At 35.7% G+C, this 17,412-nt stretch overlaps 1 protein-coding gene across 1 annotated transcript in view; it reads right to left on the bottom strand.

Annotated features, from left to right (window-relative positions):
* LOC145688288 (uncharacterized) overlaps nucleotides 1–17,412 on the bottom strand; it is an 85,320-nt gene that overhangs the window by 57,426 nt on the left and 10,482 nt on the right. The gene's annotated exons all lie outside the window — the stretch shown is intronic.

The raw sequence follows: 17,412 nt of genomic DNA, 5'->3' as shown, positions 1-17,412 counted from the left end.
AAACATAACATATATGCCAAAATTTAGATATTTACTTTTATTTTTATGTTAATGTAATCTACAGTCACAAATTGAGCCAGCACTTGGCATTACAGTCAGCCACATCGTTGACTGGCTCTGTCAATAACTTTGGAATTTGATTCATATTAGATTTCTGACACGTATAATACAGTTTACTGGAATACAAACTACGCTGTATAATGTTAATAATCAGTTTATTCGAAAGGTTTAATAAAATATATTTATTAGGAGATATATTTTACTTTGGATCTGTTTATAAAAGATGAACAAAATGAATGTCCATAAAAATGTACGTTCTTATATGAGAGAAGTATGATGTGTAGTTATTAATATACATATGAGCAATATACATATCGTTGAAGTATACCTGCTTATATTTCAGCGAACATTAAAAAAAAAAAAAGTTTGATTTTTTCTTGTATAATGATCTCTTTCTGCCTGAACAATAACTTCAGCGTACTAGTTTCGTTGTTTTTTTTTTTTTTTCACTTCATGTTTCGAGTTGTGTTTCTGAGGTTGCATTTGCTTTGAACAAACTGGAATCAAATGAGAATGGCAAGCAGAGTGTAAAGGAAAACAATAAATACAACTGTTTTGAAAAGAAAAAATGTGTTCGAAGGAGAGCAGGATTTTGCCAGACATAGCGTGTGATTCGATCTATACCAATGTGTTACCGTTGTCGTAGAAACAAAAATGGCGTGTTTGCTTAAGCATTACTGATGTCGTTTCCATAGACTTCCTTTCTCACACACGAACTACAAAGCTAACAACACAAGGCAAAATACTCGGTCTTCGTCTATGTTTTATACATTTTCAATTGTGTACTCAACATAAGCCAATTGATGCCAGCAAGTCTATGCATGCTATTTTGTTTTAGTCAGAACGAATTACTTGCTGTTGATCGTAGAATGTTGTATTCACAGAAAATTATGATTAACAATTAATTTATCAGAACAACAATGGTTACTCTGTCATTTTTAGAAACATTTTTGTAACATTTTATTCGATTTATCATCAATGTTGCCAAACTACAGGGTAGATCAAAATTCTTAGTACAGTGGAACACAATAAAAAAAATTACGCGACAGACATTAATGAAATGTTTCTCTATACATGTTACAGGCGAGGGTGAAAATGCCACAACATATCACGCTTCCGGCGGCCATCTTGAAATCCGCCACCTTGGATTTAACTTAAATGTTTTAAATGAAAATGTGTGTGTTCATTAGACATCATTTAGTGTAGACTTCATTTAGTTCTAAAGTTTGCTAAGGACTTTTTTCTAGCTCTAACAGTTTCCGAGATTTTTAATTGTATTTCCATTATTTTTCGTTATAGGCTCACTAATTAAAGATGGTCGTCATGAAAGCATATTGCATAGAAATGGCTCTGACGTCAAATGAACAAAGTGTGAGAGGGATACGGACAAAACCTCGCGGCCGAAACATCGCCGCCAAAAATCTCGCCGGCCAAAACCTCGCGGGACAAAATCTCGCCGGGCCAAAACCTCGCGTGGCCAAAACCTCGCCGCCCAAAACCTCGCGTGGCCAAAACCTCGCCGCCCAAAACCTCGCGGGACAAAATCTCGCCGGACCAAAACCTCGCGTGGCCAAAACCTCGCCGCCCAAAACCCCGCGGGACAAAATTTCGCCGGACCAAAACCTCGCCGCCCAAAACCTCGCGGGACAAAATCTCGCCGGAACAAAACCTCTGTATATGTATATCCCACTCCCCCTCCCTTTTGTTGTGCCGACAAAGTGAAATTATAAAAGACATCCTAGGCTCGAACCTCATCTATGTTGAAAATTTGATTGAGATCGGTAGTATGGCTCAAGAGGTATAATGTAACAAACATAGTCATTTAATTTATATATAGGCCTATATATATAGATTTCCAAAGCATGCATTAGAATTTTTCTTGTCATTATTTTAATGTAATTATGTGTTATTACTAAATATATACATATAATAATATATAGAACATTCTACATTGAAGAAGTCGTTATGAAGAAGTTTTATAGTGACGACATTTCTTCCCAGGCGACACTACGTCTCGCTTAATTTAGACCAGGCGAGATTCTGTGTCGCGAGATCATTACAACGAGGTTTTGGTCAGGCGAGTTTTTGGGTATGGCGATATTTTGGGGCGCGAGGTTTTGGCCCGCGAGGTTTTGGGAGGCGAGGTTTTGGCCAGGCGATGTTTTGGCCCCGCGAGATTTTGGCCAGCGACGTTTTGGGAGGCGAGGTTTTGGCCAGGCGGGGTTTTGGGCAGGCGAGATTTTGTCCCGCGAGGTTTTGGGCGGCGAGGTTTTGGCCAGGCGAGGTTTCGGCCCGGCGAGGTTTTGGACCGCGAGGTTTTGGGAGGCGAGGTTTTGGTCCGCGAGGTTGTCGCTGCGAGGTTTTGTACCCAAACCAGTGTGAGAGTCATCGAAGATGATTTCAACCATTGCAATGCTGAAAGGAATTATACCTTACCCAACACAGTTGCTACTCTCCTATCCAAATTCAAGGATACAGGAGCTGTTGAGGACAAGGCCCGGGCGCGTAGACCTAAAACGGATATGGACGAAGCAACAACTATAGCAGTGTTGGCGATTGTTCAGATAAGTCACAAAGAAGCACACGACGTATGTGCATAGAGAGTGGCGTGAGTAGTACCTCCGTAAGAAAAATCTTTAATAAATGGTACCCGTACAAGTTGCAATTATTGCAGCATCTGACTGAAGGCTTTTGTGAACAGTCACCAATACTCCAATACTGCTACTGTTTTTGCTTCGTCAGTAGTCATTTCTCGTCTACCAGGCCGAGTCCTGTCTTCAACAGCTCCTGTATTCCTGAGTTTGGATAAGAGGATAGCAGCTGTGGTGTGTAAGATAGAATTTCTTTCAGAATGGCAATGGTTGAAATCAACTGCAACGACTCTCACACTTCGTTCATTTGACATAAAAACAATATCTATGCGTTCAGCTTTCATGAGAACAACCTTCAATTAGTGAAGATGAAACGAACAATAAAGGGAAATACCGTAAAAAAAAAAATCTCAAAAGCCGTTATAGTTAGCCAAAAAAAAATAATAACCATATATATGAATTCCTGAGCAAATTTTAGTGATATGTAATGTCGCACACACACCCCTTTTCATTTGAAATTTTGAAGTTGAATTCAAGATGGCGGATTTCAAGGTGGCCTTCGGAAACGTGGTGTGATCTGCGACATTCCTTCCCCTTGTCTACAACATATGTAGGGACATTTCATTCCTGTCTGTTGCGTGTTTTTTTTTAATTATTTGACTATCCTAATACTTTTGACCCACTTGTACACTAGATTTTCATTTCGGTGAATAACTTAACAACTCACTTTTATGAGCCTCATAGGTTATCTTAAATTTCTTCTAAATAGTATATTTGTTTTCCCAGAATACCTGGCAAGTTATTTATTTATTAAAATGAACACTTGATTATCAACTTGACCGAATAAGAATTATTCTTATAAAAATAAATGCGTAATTAATACTGAATTAGACCGCGCTCAACTATTACTTGCAGGACAGCAAGTTAAGATTCCTTATTGCGGGTTACATTATTATTTTTTTTATTTGTTTTATTTCAACTTCCAAATATGCATTTTATCTTATTATTATACTAGTTTTGATAAGATATAATCTGAAGAGCAGTGTCTGAGGAACATCTCAGTAAATAATAATTTTATATTTCCATAAATTGTCGCCCTTCCCTCCAAGCACGATAGCTGTTTCGGTGGAATATTCTACTTTTTGATTACAGTAAGTCTGTTCTGAATGTTTTAGCAAGAGTGACTTGTTAAGGAAAATGCGGTAGTCATATACTGAATACAAATCAACTTGGAGAACAATTATGGAAATTTTCAACTATTTACAACGCTTCATCCTATCGAGAACAAATAAAATGTCAATACATTGCAAGTTATGTTATTTTACTTTCCAGTAATAATTGTAAACTTTCGAAAGTTTATTCTGGCACAGTAACATTAAAAAAAAGAAGGGGGCATAGTGACTCAGTAGTATAGTAATTATCTGATGCGTGGGGTCCCTGGTTCGAACCCTGGCTAAGTATGTTTATAGTTAACAACATCGTGTCCGTGGGTTTTCTAGGAGTACCCTCGTTTCCTCTCACATTCTCATTCCACAAATTCTTCCATCATCACTTGCCTTAACCATCCATCTCCCTTAGCCTAAAGGGCATAATCGTGGGACGTTAATCTGAAAGAGTTCATCTCATTACAAAAAAAAAAAAAAAGCTCTTACTTCCGACTGTTTTAAATTTTTCGATGAATTGAAATGAAATTAATTATTAAAACAGTATCAGGAAACTGTTAATAGGAAAAGACTTGCTTCTTTTATTATCATCAATTATTATTATTATTATTATTACTATTGAGTTGAGTTGATTTTGAGTTTAACGTCCCTTTTCAGCAGCGAGGCTATATGAGGCGTGGACCTACTGATTAACGTGGAATCCGAACCACATGAGCTCCCACCGGGAATCGAACCCGGGTCTCCCGCGCCAAAGGCGCGTACGCTAACCGCTTAGCCAAGGAGGAGCTCCTATTATTATTATTATTATTATTATTATTATTATTATTATTATTATTAGTAGTAGTAGTAGTAGTAGTAGTAGTAGTAGTAGTAGTAGTAGTAGTAGTAGTAGTAGTAGTAGTAGTCAGTATTATTAGCAGCAGTAGTAGTGGTAGTAGTAAATTTGTTTGATAAGATGAATATAGAAACATGCAATAATCTATGTAAGAAGACAGAGCGTATGAATAACAACAAAAGTCGACTAAGATAAATGCTAGAAAGCTATAGATTTTATTGATGTTCAAGCATTTATTAAGCACACACACATACACATTTTTTCAACCTTCGTTACAAAATGTATATAGTGCGCTAAATCAATGCTTACCCTAATATCAGTAACATAAGTGACAGCGTAAATAGTGTGGTAAAACAGTAGAGCTTTGTAGGTATTTGATAACGTAGTGAAGCCGAGCGCTTGAGGGCATGAAAGACCACACACCAATTTCGTTAATCGCTCGCTGAAGTCTATTATTCCCTTGCCGTAACCACATATTCCCTCCCTCTTGTTTTCTGATGACGTCATACAATCTCAACACCGGAAATAGTCTGAAGTTTGTCCTCCAATCAAACATTTCCGCTTTGTGTGCGTGAACTATGAGCAGAAGGGTTTCAACATTCAATGCAAAGATGCTCTACTAACATTCCGAATTGTTGACGTTATGTATAGTTCTGTATTATATAGTTCATTCATTACATAATTGAACTAACATTCTAGCACATATAAACGAGTATAATGTGTTTAGATGTGAACATACAGTTTACTTCCACAACACAACATTAATAAATTTAAAACTTACTCAAGTTGTATCTTGAACTTCTGATCATTTATCAGATTGAGGGAGAAAATTTTCGATGACAAACGTTAGGCTTTAATCGAATGATTCTGAATGGCGGCACATACTAGCTACTTCTGAGTCACGTCATTTCCTTCTTCGATGCTGGAACCATTTATTTGAACTGAATTAGAGTTATTTTTGTTTGTTTTCCCAAAACAAGATTTAAGATAATTATGTTATCTCCATGGTAAAATATTTGAATCATGTCATATATATATATATATATATATATATATATATATATATATATATATATATATATATATATATATGTATGTATGTATGTATGGGGTGTTCTAAAAATGGCGTCCATGGACCACAGAGCACTATTCTACAAGTCAAAATAAACCTTAATTAGAAAAATACCTTTTACAATATTTATAATACGCCGAAAAGCTATATCATCTAATGTTCGCCAAACTTTGCTTCAACTCATATACTATTAAACCACAAAGAGTTCTATCCAACCAGCCCGCCAAACTACTTGTTAGTTATCATGTTGATTGGATATGAATTTAGCGCACCTCTGGTGCATGGGGTCCCGGGTTCAAACCCTGCTTCCGCCAAGTGAACTTTGTGGTGGACAAACACCATGTGCGTAGGTTTCCTCGGGGTTCTCCCGTTTCCTCCCACTTTCTTCATTCAATCATTTCATTCATTTCTCATCATCACCGTCTCCTTTAGCCTCGCAGGCATTACCGTGGGACGTAAAACTCAAATATATCATTTATTATTATTATTATTATTATTATTATTATTATTATTATTATTATTATTATTATTATTATTATTATTATTTGAATTTAGCGTCCCGTTCAGCACAAATGCTATATGACACGTGGACCTACTCTTAAGCATTTTGTGGATGGACTTTAAAATCCTTTTTTTTTTTCAGTAGACGAAGTATGTCTGGTGTTTTTCGAAAATTGGAAAATTCGTTAAAAAAAAGAGTTGTTTTATGTCAGGAACATTTCTGAAAACTAAAAAGCTTCCTCTTTTAAAAGATGTATGACTTGTTATAGGCCTACCTATAATGATGGTTTTACTTCTAGAAACCTGTTTTGTTAACACTTTTTGAGAAAGAAAGTTACAACACTGTATTGGAACTTATGCGTATTGCGCAGGTATTGTCAACAAGTAATCTTTATTCTGTTGGTCCATTCTCAACATAAAAGGGAACAAGACACGTGTTAAAATAAGTTTCCTCTTTGACAAAATATAGTAGTGCTATCTAGCGGCTCAAGTTTGAACAAAGTTGTTACAATAAATGTACACATTAGATACGCTGCAAGTATAGCCGATATTTCATTCGCAATAGCAATGTCAAGCAATGAGCGGGTTATGTCCGTCGTTTGTCCTACTGTGAATTAGTTTCGCGATGGGCATAGCTCGTCGGTCGTTCAGAAAGTGTTAAGAATAAGTTATATACTACTAATATTTTACTTTATGAAGCGATAAAATATTTAACATTAGGATAAATTCATATCTTAGAATTTAAACACAATGCCAACAATACGTTCCCTAGCACACTCTTACTTACCAAACCGAACTAGAATTAATTGATTGTCTTTGTGATGGCAAACCGATGCTAAAAATAATGTTTGTTTCCTTCTTTTCTTGTCAACTGCTTTTCTACTCCTGTTTTTTTTTTTTTTTTTTTTTTTTTTTTTGTAATCACTTGAAAAACAATCAGAAACCCGAATATTTAAAGAGTGTAATTTTTCTCTCTAGCTAGGATTCAAGAAAGGGGTTCCAAGGAGGCCATATCAACAAAACATATTTCTAAAACATTTTCCGACCTCTGTAGTTGAACAATGGACAACCGAATCCAAATTGCCCCGCTGCTCTAATTGACCGACTGCTCATTCTCCGGACGTGCCAGGTGCACGAGTTGAGGAAGACAGGCGAAGGGGTTGGTCGGGAGAGAAAGGGGAAGGTACTTCTCCCCCACAACTCGCTCGGCAGTTTGAGCAAAATGGAAAGGCAGAGAGGTGCAATGCTTCAGTGAGTTTTACGCACGCAAACCACGGCGCTCGGAGACTAGATAAACGGAAGATTTCAATATATATCTCTCCTAATCAACTTCCACATCGGAACAGTCCCGTTTCCACCCATAATTCTCTTTGATTCTGACAAGATACTAGCTCCTGGGTCCACGTGAACGGTAGGCATAAATCACCCTTGGTGAGAGTTACGTTGACAAGATGTGATACTTGAAATTAACATTCAGGAGTTCCGCGGACTCCATGAGTAACGCTAGAATAAACATATTATGGAAACAAAGGTTAAAAAGGGTAACCTCAACGATAACTGCTACGGTTATTATAGCGTCCAACCTCCTTGCAATGGTATATTGTTTTAACTGCATGATAAATTTATACATTGACTATCGCTAGGGGAAGTATATAGTCGGTCGCAGGGTGAAACAGAAAAAAAAAAGAAACGAACACCTAGACTTGGTGTAAAAAAATAGCCGTTTATCCGAACATGCGTCGCGTGAAATAACCAATTAAATGCTTACCCACGTTGACGCAAGTCCATCCATCTCTCACGTTAGTTTGTACCTAGAAAATTCCGATTTTACCTTAAAAAAAGAAGAAGTACAGCAGATTATAATATACGTTCAGTCGGTTACTTTTTTCTAAACAAAGAAGTGAAAAATATAAAAGTTGCTACGTATACATTACTAGTAATATCCTCCATTACAACAGGAAGGTCTAGAGTTCGCCTTCATTCCACATTACCCTGCATATTAATTTTCATGTCTCTACGAGTTCAATAATAACTTCTGTTAAATAGTAAACGTTTTCACGTTTAAGACTAAACACTCATATAATTTCCAAACTCATAGGTATGAATCTTTCTTAGACATAAAACCATTCTAAAATTCAGTGACAATGTACTTAAAATTAAGAAATAGGGCATAAAAATCGTTTTATAAACATGGAAAGGTACACGTGCCAAACGTACCTCTTTAAAAGTATATATATATTTTCGTATGTAGCCAAGCTGTTAATACGTCTTTGGTACTGACACGCATAGCCCCGTGCTCGATTATCATTGAGAACAAAGAATTGTCTGTATTCATTCAGCATTGTGAGACAATTGGGGGCAACTTGAATTAAGAAGGATCAAATTCCAGTCTATAAAGCATGAAATAACTGAGATGGAATTTGATGGGATAACCAAACATTACTTAAATTAAAACAATGTGTCTGGACATAGTCTGGGCAATCCTTCATGAGCTGTAAAGCCAGGTGTTTTAGTCTTAGTGTGAAGATGAACTTCTGACCGAAGAACGAAAACTTAGCTTCAGAAGAAAATTTTCAATATGAAAAAAAAAAAGTAACATTGTCCGGGAAGAGCGGCAATGAAACGCCGTACTTCAGTTTGTTTAATATGTACTTTACACTCCTTTGTTTACATGTGAAGATTACATGATGCGAATTAGCTTTAAACTGCCAAACGGCAATGAACCAACTTTCAAGTTGGATGAATAAAAATGACCTAATCATTAATGTAAATAAAACATGTGCCTTAAATTTTAACAATGGTAAAAGTAATCAAGCCAATGCAATAATAAAAATAAATAATAAAACAGTTAAATATGTAGAAACTGCTGCCTTTCTCGGAGTTAAAATATCTAATAATTTCAACTGGGAACCACATATAGAACATGTAAGAAGTAAGCTAAGCAAACTATGCTATGCAATTAGATGTGTAAGAGATAAGATTAATGTAAAAACAGCTAAGTGTATAAATTACTCAAATTTTCATTCTACAATAAAATATGGCTTGATGTTCTGGGGAAAGGCACCTAAATGTATTGCTATCTTTAGACTACAGAAGAAAGTAGTAAGAATACTTGCAGGAGTTAAATGGAACTCTTCTTGCAGAAATATTTTTAAGGAACTTGGAATAATGACTCTTCCCTCAATGTATTTGTTCGAAATATTAATGTATTTGAAAAAACATAGTAGTGAATTTATTGTTAACAAAGACTTTCACAGTTATAACACAAGAAGTAAAGACGACATTCACTTGCATGCACATAGGACAAATATATACAATAAATCAGTTACGCACAAAGGTACTCTATTATACAATCTACTTCCATCATGTATAAAAAATCAGGTCTCTGTCAATAGCTTTAGATCCAAACTGAAAAGGTACTTGATAGAACATTGCTTTTACTCGGTTGAAGAATATGTAGAAAATAATTCGTATACGTAAAATTAAATGTATAGTAAGTAAATTAGTGAAACCATAAGAATCTATATGTAATAATAGTATGTATGTTTATGTATACTGGTATATATATATAAATGACATGTCCAATTTCGTTGTATGACGATGAACGGATGCAATAAATTATGATTATGATTATGATTATGATGCCAATTATATGAGAATTCAAAGCTGAGCTCCCTCGTGGCTAAGCGGTTAGCGTATGCACCTTTGGCGTAGGCGACCAAAAATGAGTCCCACGGACTACAGAGCACTGTTCTACAATTCAAAATAAAAGGAAATACATATATATCATTAATACGTTTCGGACCACCGTCTGGAGATGCGAATTGCACTATGTAGCAACGTCGCAGACAAAGAGCCATAAGATAAATCTACCAATCTATCAAATAGTTACATCGATTCTTTATAGATGGCAGGTAGTCGATAACTGCCTGATGAACTCATAGAGTAAAGCTAATAGTTCCAAGTAAATCTACGACATTGCCACACAGTGAAATTTTTTTATCTCCCATTGGCCAAAGGAGGCTTCGGAGTGTATACCATTATACTGTATACCATTTATTATTTATTTTGACATGAAGAAAAGCGCTCTGTTGTCCATACGCACCATTTCTAGAACACTATATATATATGTAGTTTGTATATAAACATATCTAACTTCAAAACTTCAATGCTTTTTTTAAACTACGACTCCATCAGCTGTACTCGTGTGACTACGCAGCTTTTCATACGAGTAGCACTTCGTTTGTCAAAGCATGTTAAAAATGACAACTTGTTGACGTTGAAATTGTACGCCAAATGATTTCAATTAGCGCGAGCAATATGCGTGTGAAACTTAAAGATAAAAACACCTAATTCATAACTAAGCCGCGCAGAACATGAGATTTGCGTGAGTCGAATTTGTATGCGTGAATATGTTGATATCCTAGCAAAAGCGTGCATGATTATGTCATGTAGACAATTACTATCATGAATAACTGGAATAATAATAAATATTATAGAACAGACAAAACAGTATCTACACCTGCTACTTATTGTTAAACACAAATCCTACTTTTCTTTTTAAGCAATTCTTGCCTCAATATTGCGGTTGATGTGATATGTCCCCGGGTTTCTAGGGATGAGAACGAGACAAGATTTGTGGCTGTCTCGTCTCGAAAATGTGCTGTAAAAGTGATGTCTCGACTCGAAAACTGTATATTGCTCAATTGGAAGAGCCGTGTCTCGACTCGAATTTTGTCAGGAAAATCCTGTCTCGACTCGTCTCGTGCGCATCCTTACAGGTATCACGTGCTATTTTGAAGAACAAGGGAACGTGGCAGCTCAGTCGTAAAGATTCCACTTCTGGTTCAAGCGGTTGCTGATTTTATGCTATCTAATGTGAAATTGTAGCTTTATCGGTTGTTTTGGAATTCAGTGTTCTTTTAGCACTGAAGCTGTATGAGAAATGAGCTTATAGCTTAACGTGGGATCTGAACCACATGAGCTCCCACCGGGAATCAAACCAGGATCTCTCGCGCCAGTAAACTCGTGGCAGACGTTGGCTTGTTCGTGTGTTTTTCGAGGTTCTACCGTTCACTGCTGTTTTCCAATTGCACGACTTTTTTAAATCTTCATATATTCGTATTTACAGTATATTTCGATACCTTATAGATCGCAACTGAAAATATACTTACATGGTAAGGGAACTGGATCTGAAAATTGTTTCCACCAACAATGTATAGGTTCAGAAGAAATCGAAATACGTGTACTGGCGTTACATTTATAATGAATACACACACACACAAAAAAAAAAAAATCAAGGTTGTCCACAAATGATTATGAACACCTACATAAACCAAAAACCGGCTATAACAAGAAGCAATAAAATATCCTGATACTTAAATAAGGAGAAGGGAGATCTGTTAGATTACATCAATAACATGACAACCATTTTAAAATTCTTCTTATTTGACTAGGTAGATTCTTCTACATAAGCAGGTTGGCACAATATATCAAACTGGTAAGGAACTTCAACAGAAAACAATGATGTGATTATTGTTATTATTATTTCACATATAGCTAGTTCTTGGGGGAAAAACTGCTTTTAGAGCCTACTTTATACGATGAGAGACCAATGAGCTGAATGGTATATTGGACTTAAATGACTACGGAATGAAAGATTTCCAAAGTGCACTCTTAACATCATGTTCTAACTATATGTAATAAATAGAAAATAATATTTAACTGTAGATTTGCTAGGTTGCTCTATTGGAAAAGCTTGAGCTAAAAAGTGCATAACAAAGACGTGGTTTGCTGAAATAATATTGTTACCTAAGTATATAGTGTGCATAGGCAAAGATTTAAACAAAACTAAAAAGAAATACTGAATTTGCGCTTTTCAAATTACATTTAAAAAAAGGTATATCTGTTTTCTCTCTTTTTAAAAATGTATTGTTACTTGAAGAGGTTGAGTGAAACCAGCGATGGTATTTCCCGAGAAGAATAAATAACTGCTTGATGTAGCTTTGCTTCGTCTGGAAAAATTGGATCCATTCAGGGGTACGTGAATCCCTGTGGTTCCTACACACACGATGGATTTTAAGCGGGGACTGCTGACATAGGAAAATTCCTCCATTTATAGCGTTCTTTTTTTTTTCAATTGGACAAACTTCCTGACGGGGGCGAAAAATTCCGCGAGCAGCCATGCTTTCGGTAGAGCGCAAAGTCATTCAGGTGAAATGAGGTAGGGGAAAACCTTACATCAGGTAGAGGAGAAACACCCAGCAAGTTATTAGGCATAACGGCTAATACAGCAACAATTTCCAATACGACATCCTGCTAGTATGCATATACTTTTTTTTTTTTTTTTTTGCTGAGTAGGAAAGCATCTTCGTTCTCCCTGATTCTCATAGCGTAATCCATCTCTATAATTTAGTGCAGTACAACTGGGGAGCACAGGGTGCGTGGAACAATAAGTGACAATGAATAACAACATTCAGATCTGGTAGATGAACGACTAACGCTATTGCTTCATGATCAAGAAATGGCTACCTCTGTCGCCATCAACATCACATGGAATCACTTAATTCTTATCTTGTCGCAATGGCGCCACAAGTGGCAGAGCATTCTGCCATCTACACATCTATGTATGAAATACTTGCAAAACAGTAACAAGGTGGTTGAGACATATTTTGATTGAGATCGCCAGGAAGTTCCGAACCGTGACCGACCATAAGTTTTTCAACGATTTTTCTTCAGTTCTTCTATATGAATAACTAAATCATACCTTTAAATCTACAAATCCTATTTGAAAACCTTATATATATCCAAGGGGGGCTGTAGGGGCCATAGCCTCCCCTTGACGCTCAGGTAAACACTGGGTAAAATTGGCTTCAATCCTGCTTTACACTAGCTAAAGCTGCAAACTATGATTTAGCCCCTCCCTTGATCATATCCTGGATCCGCCAATGTATATATATATATATATATATATATATATATATATATATATATATATATATATATATATATATATATATTGAACTCCCACTTACAGCATATAAACATTTCAATGGGAAAATATCTTAACACGACAAGAAAATCATCTCCGTTTTACTGTATCACTTAATAGTTCTTTCCATATTTTGATTTATTTTTATTCAATTTCAAAAATTTGAGAAATCTTATCACTAGTACTCTGTAAGAAGGGTAATATGAAACAATTAAGTGCACCTTGGAGATTAAGAAAATGTACTAATCTACTTTGAAAATTATGAAATTAGATCATGACTTATAACAATAGCTGCCTTTATGCTAGAAGGGTAAACCAGTTCTTCATTGAAATTTTGACTGAGGAAAGCAAATATTTTTTCATGTGTAATACAACCCATCAGAGATTTCACAATGGTCAGCTTATAGAAAAATATAAATATTATAGCATGAATACTTCAGAATGTTGAACATCATAATAAAGCATTTGCTAAACCCTATATTTCCTTATATTTATGGCATTTTTTCTACATAAGAAAATAACATTTTGAGTTTAAAAAGTCAAATTTTATTGTTATATATTTATCTTCAAGTTCTGATAATTTAAATCGTAAAATAAATTTTCAAACTTGTTTTTCATGTATTAGCAATGTTATTTTTCAGCTGAAAATCCTTTTTTGCCCCTTAGTGGAAAAGTGACGAATATGTAGCCTATGTCTTTCGCGCGTATGGTCCCGGGTTCCATTTTTTCGTGACAGTGCTTGCCACGGACAAAAATCCGTGTAGTGATTCTGATCTCCTTTTAAGCAATTAGTCTCAGGTCATATAGCAATGAGTTGTATCTATAATACCATAAAAATGTCCTATAATGTGATTAAATCAATGTTGTTACATGGAATCACGTGGCTCTTTATCGCAATGCTCCTGAAAACGCTTGTTAAACTCTAATAAATCAATAAAAAAAATCTGAAAATTTTTGAAACCTTTGGTGCTGGGACCCTGCTTTCAATTTCTGATAGGAACTTACTTGGTTCACATTTCGTGTTAACTATATATACTCAAAGTTCTTGGGTTAAGGGCTTAAAATAAAAATAAAAATTAACGTATGTATATTTGAAATAAACTTTTGGTCGTGATTGCACATCGGGTTTATGTCTCATATAACCTTACTGTTAAATTCAAAATAAATAAATTTTAATAAATACAGTAGAGAGGATCGCGTAAACACTTCCATGTATGAGATATGGATAGCCAGCGTTAAAGTTGCCGTTATCCCTTACGATGTTAACGGATTCCCTCGATTAACGAAATCAGCCGAGATAATCGCTTTATCTATCTACTGCAAAAAACATAATTCAAAATTTGCTTTCATGCATGGGTTGTGAGACATAGCTAAATAGCCACCGTTAAAGTCGTCGTTACTCAAAATGTTAACGGATTCATTTTGTTAACGAATGGGGTCGAGATAATCGCTCTAACTATATGTTGCAGAAAACGTAATTCAAAGATTAGCTTCAATGTATACAATATGGGTTATAGATAGCCACCGTGAAAATCACCGTTACCCATTAATATGTTAATAGATTGACTCGTTCAAGATAATCACTCTAGCTATCTTTTACAAAAAACATATATATTTTTTAAAAAAAAATCACATTTTTACAAGAATTATCGTGCGGAGTAACGGACGGACTTAAACACAATATTATTAATCTCACTGTGTGATTTTAATAAAAGAAACAATACGTTAAACATGTGATGACGTTGTTAGTGAATTTCACAGCTTTTGACTGTAAAGAGAGTAGCACTAGCTTTCTCCTATTTACTAAGTTATTTGTGTTATTCACTACATTCCTATCTTGATTAAAGTTACTTCAAAAATCTTAAAATGCACTGTCGTTGAAGTCCGTTGGATGCCTATATACTGTTATACATTAATAGTTCATGTGATTCGGGCATTAAACGTCATGTGGGCATTAAAACACAATGACACGAAAACGTGTTAATTTTTATATAAAAGTTGATAGAATAGAGTTTATTTTTGTCAACTACGATTGTACTTCCAAAACTCTTTGGCCTAAAGAACTGAAATATCGTACCATTGGTATGAATCCATGGGATATACGTGTAGTGCCTTCAACGGAAGACACGGATTCGATTCCCGTTGGAGACACTCGGTCGGAAAGGTGTAAAAGTCTTTTCTGTCCAGTCATCCTGAGTGAGGTTTTCCCTGGGTTTTCGTCATTTGTATCAGAGAAATCCCGGGATAGTACCTAACACAATGGCCCAAGGCGCTTCCTTCCTTTCCCAATTTCCTGGATAGTGTGATCGCCGAGGGGCATCATCACTCATACCTGACGGGCTAAAATGGCCATAGATACCGAAAGCCCAGAAATCTAATTTCTAATCATTATCCTTCTATGGAATAATATATGTATGAGTTTCAACTGTATAGCTGAGTTAGTTCGTTCCAACCAGTCATTTGAATAAATCACTGTAGGCTGAACTCGTATACTACATGACAATTCTCCGGTCCACACGTAGATTTTGCTAAGGCTGTAGTGCTAAATCTGAGTTGTAGGGTAGGAGCTGAATGTCGTCAAGGCCACAGTCCCTCCAACAACAGCAATGTGGAGCGGACAATTGTCATGCACTATTTGATCTCAACACACAATGACTCGTTCAAATGACTGCCTTCAACAAACTAATGCAACCAGACAGTTGAAAGTGATACAAAATTTCTTCAATAGATGGTACTATATCCCATCAACGGCTTATTACCAGCGGATTGATAAGATGTGTTCCCTTCAAAAATAAATAAATAAATAAATAAAACTACCAGTAGTCACATAGGAATACTAATGACAGAAATCACTGTCTAACACCTTAAATTAGATGAAATGTGGTTTTCTTAGATACCCTTTATGTTAGTCGTTTTCAAATATTATATCATATAAAGATTGCAAATAACATTTCTTACTTTCTCCATAGAAATTTCCTGGTTGTAATGGAATCCTTTCTCACAACGTAAATGGTTCATCATCAAGTGTTTCCTAAATGTCAAGAGACTGCGTGAGAGCAATTCATTTCTCCGCTGAAGACAAAGTTGAAGAGGAGAAGAAAGAAAGCACAGCGAATACTCGTAACCACATCCCTCAAGAGCCGCAGAGTGCTACACGATTAATAATCAACACTCTCTTAAACACACGCCAGGATAACCTCATTATCACGTCAAGTTCGCTCATTTTTCAAAAGTGCTATACATATGAAGTTAATAATTTCATCATTTCAACGTATTTAGTAATTGCGTTGTCTATTTTAGTTGGGAACCATCACCAAAACAACTCTCGACTTTAGTGCATTTCAATTACGTATATTAGGTACATTTGTTTCTTGTTGGTTAAAACAATATCAGGAGACTTTCAGAAAATACTAACACGTTATGTATTCTACACAACGTATTAGTATTTTTGGACAAGAAGAAAAAGAACCAATTATATTGAGGTAGCATAGAAAAAAAAATAATTTGCACAGTCATCCCATTTTCCTTAAGTCGCTAGAACAAAAACTGAAGCAATGTCATATTTGAATTGAAACTAAAAAGTCAAGGAATAATTTATTAAATGCGCAAACGTGAATTCTGTTCGACGAGCTTACGTTTTAGACCACGCTCTTTCCTAACATTACAACCCGATATTAATGTGTTGACTCTGTCTCTTAATTGAACATGAAAGGAATATCGAAAACTCAGGCTATGTAATAGTATTTCTTGTTGAAACCTTTTAATATATATAAAAAAAGAAAGAAGCAAATTTTTGTTCGTGTTGCAAAAGCAACTAACAAATAACCTTTTTATTTGCTCAGTGTCCCATTCATTTGAGAAAAGATAATAAAAATATATGTGCAAGAAATGTTTATTTTAAAAAATACGTATGCTACGGGGGTCCGCAGTGGCTCAGTGGTAAAGCGTTCACCTCTGGTGCTTGGGGTCCCGGGTTCGATCCCAAGCCCCGCCAAATGAACCTTGTGGTGGACAAACACCACGTGCGTGAGTTTTCTCGTGGTTCTCCCGTTTCCTCCCACTTTCTTCACTCCACCATTTCATTAATTACTCATCATCACCGTCTCCTTTAGCCTAACCGGCATAATCGTGTGATGTAAAACTCTAAGATTTCATTTTTTTTTTTTACGAATGATACGTTTTAGCTGCATTGTTGTCAG

This window comes from Thermobia domestica, chromosome 6, assembly GCF_964235325.1.
Source record: "Thermobia domestica chromosome 6, izTheDome1.hap1.1, whole genome shotgun sequence".
NCBI classification, from domain to species: Eukaryota; Metazoa; Arthropoda; class Insecta; order Zygentoma; family Lepismatidae; genus Thermobia; species Thermobia domestica.
The sequence above is the reverse complement of the archived record's forward strand: the minus strand, read 5'-3'. Positions and strand labels throughout refer to the sequence as shown.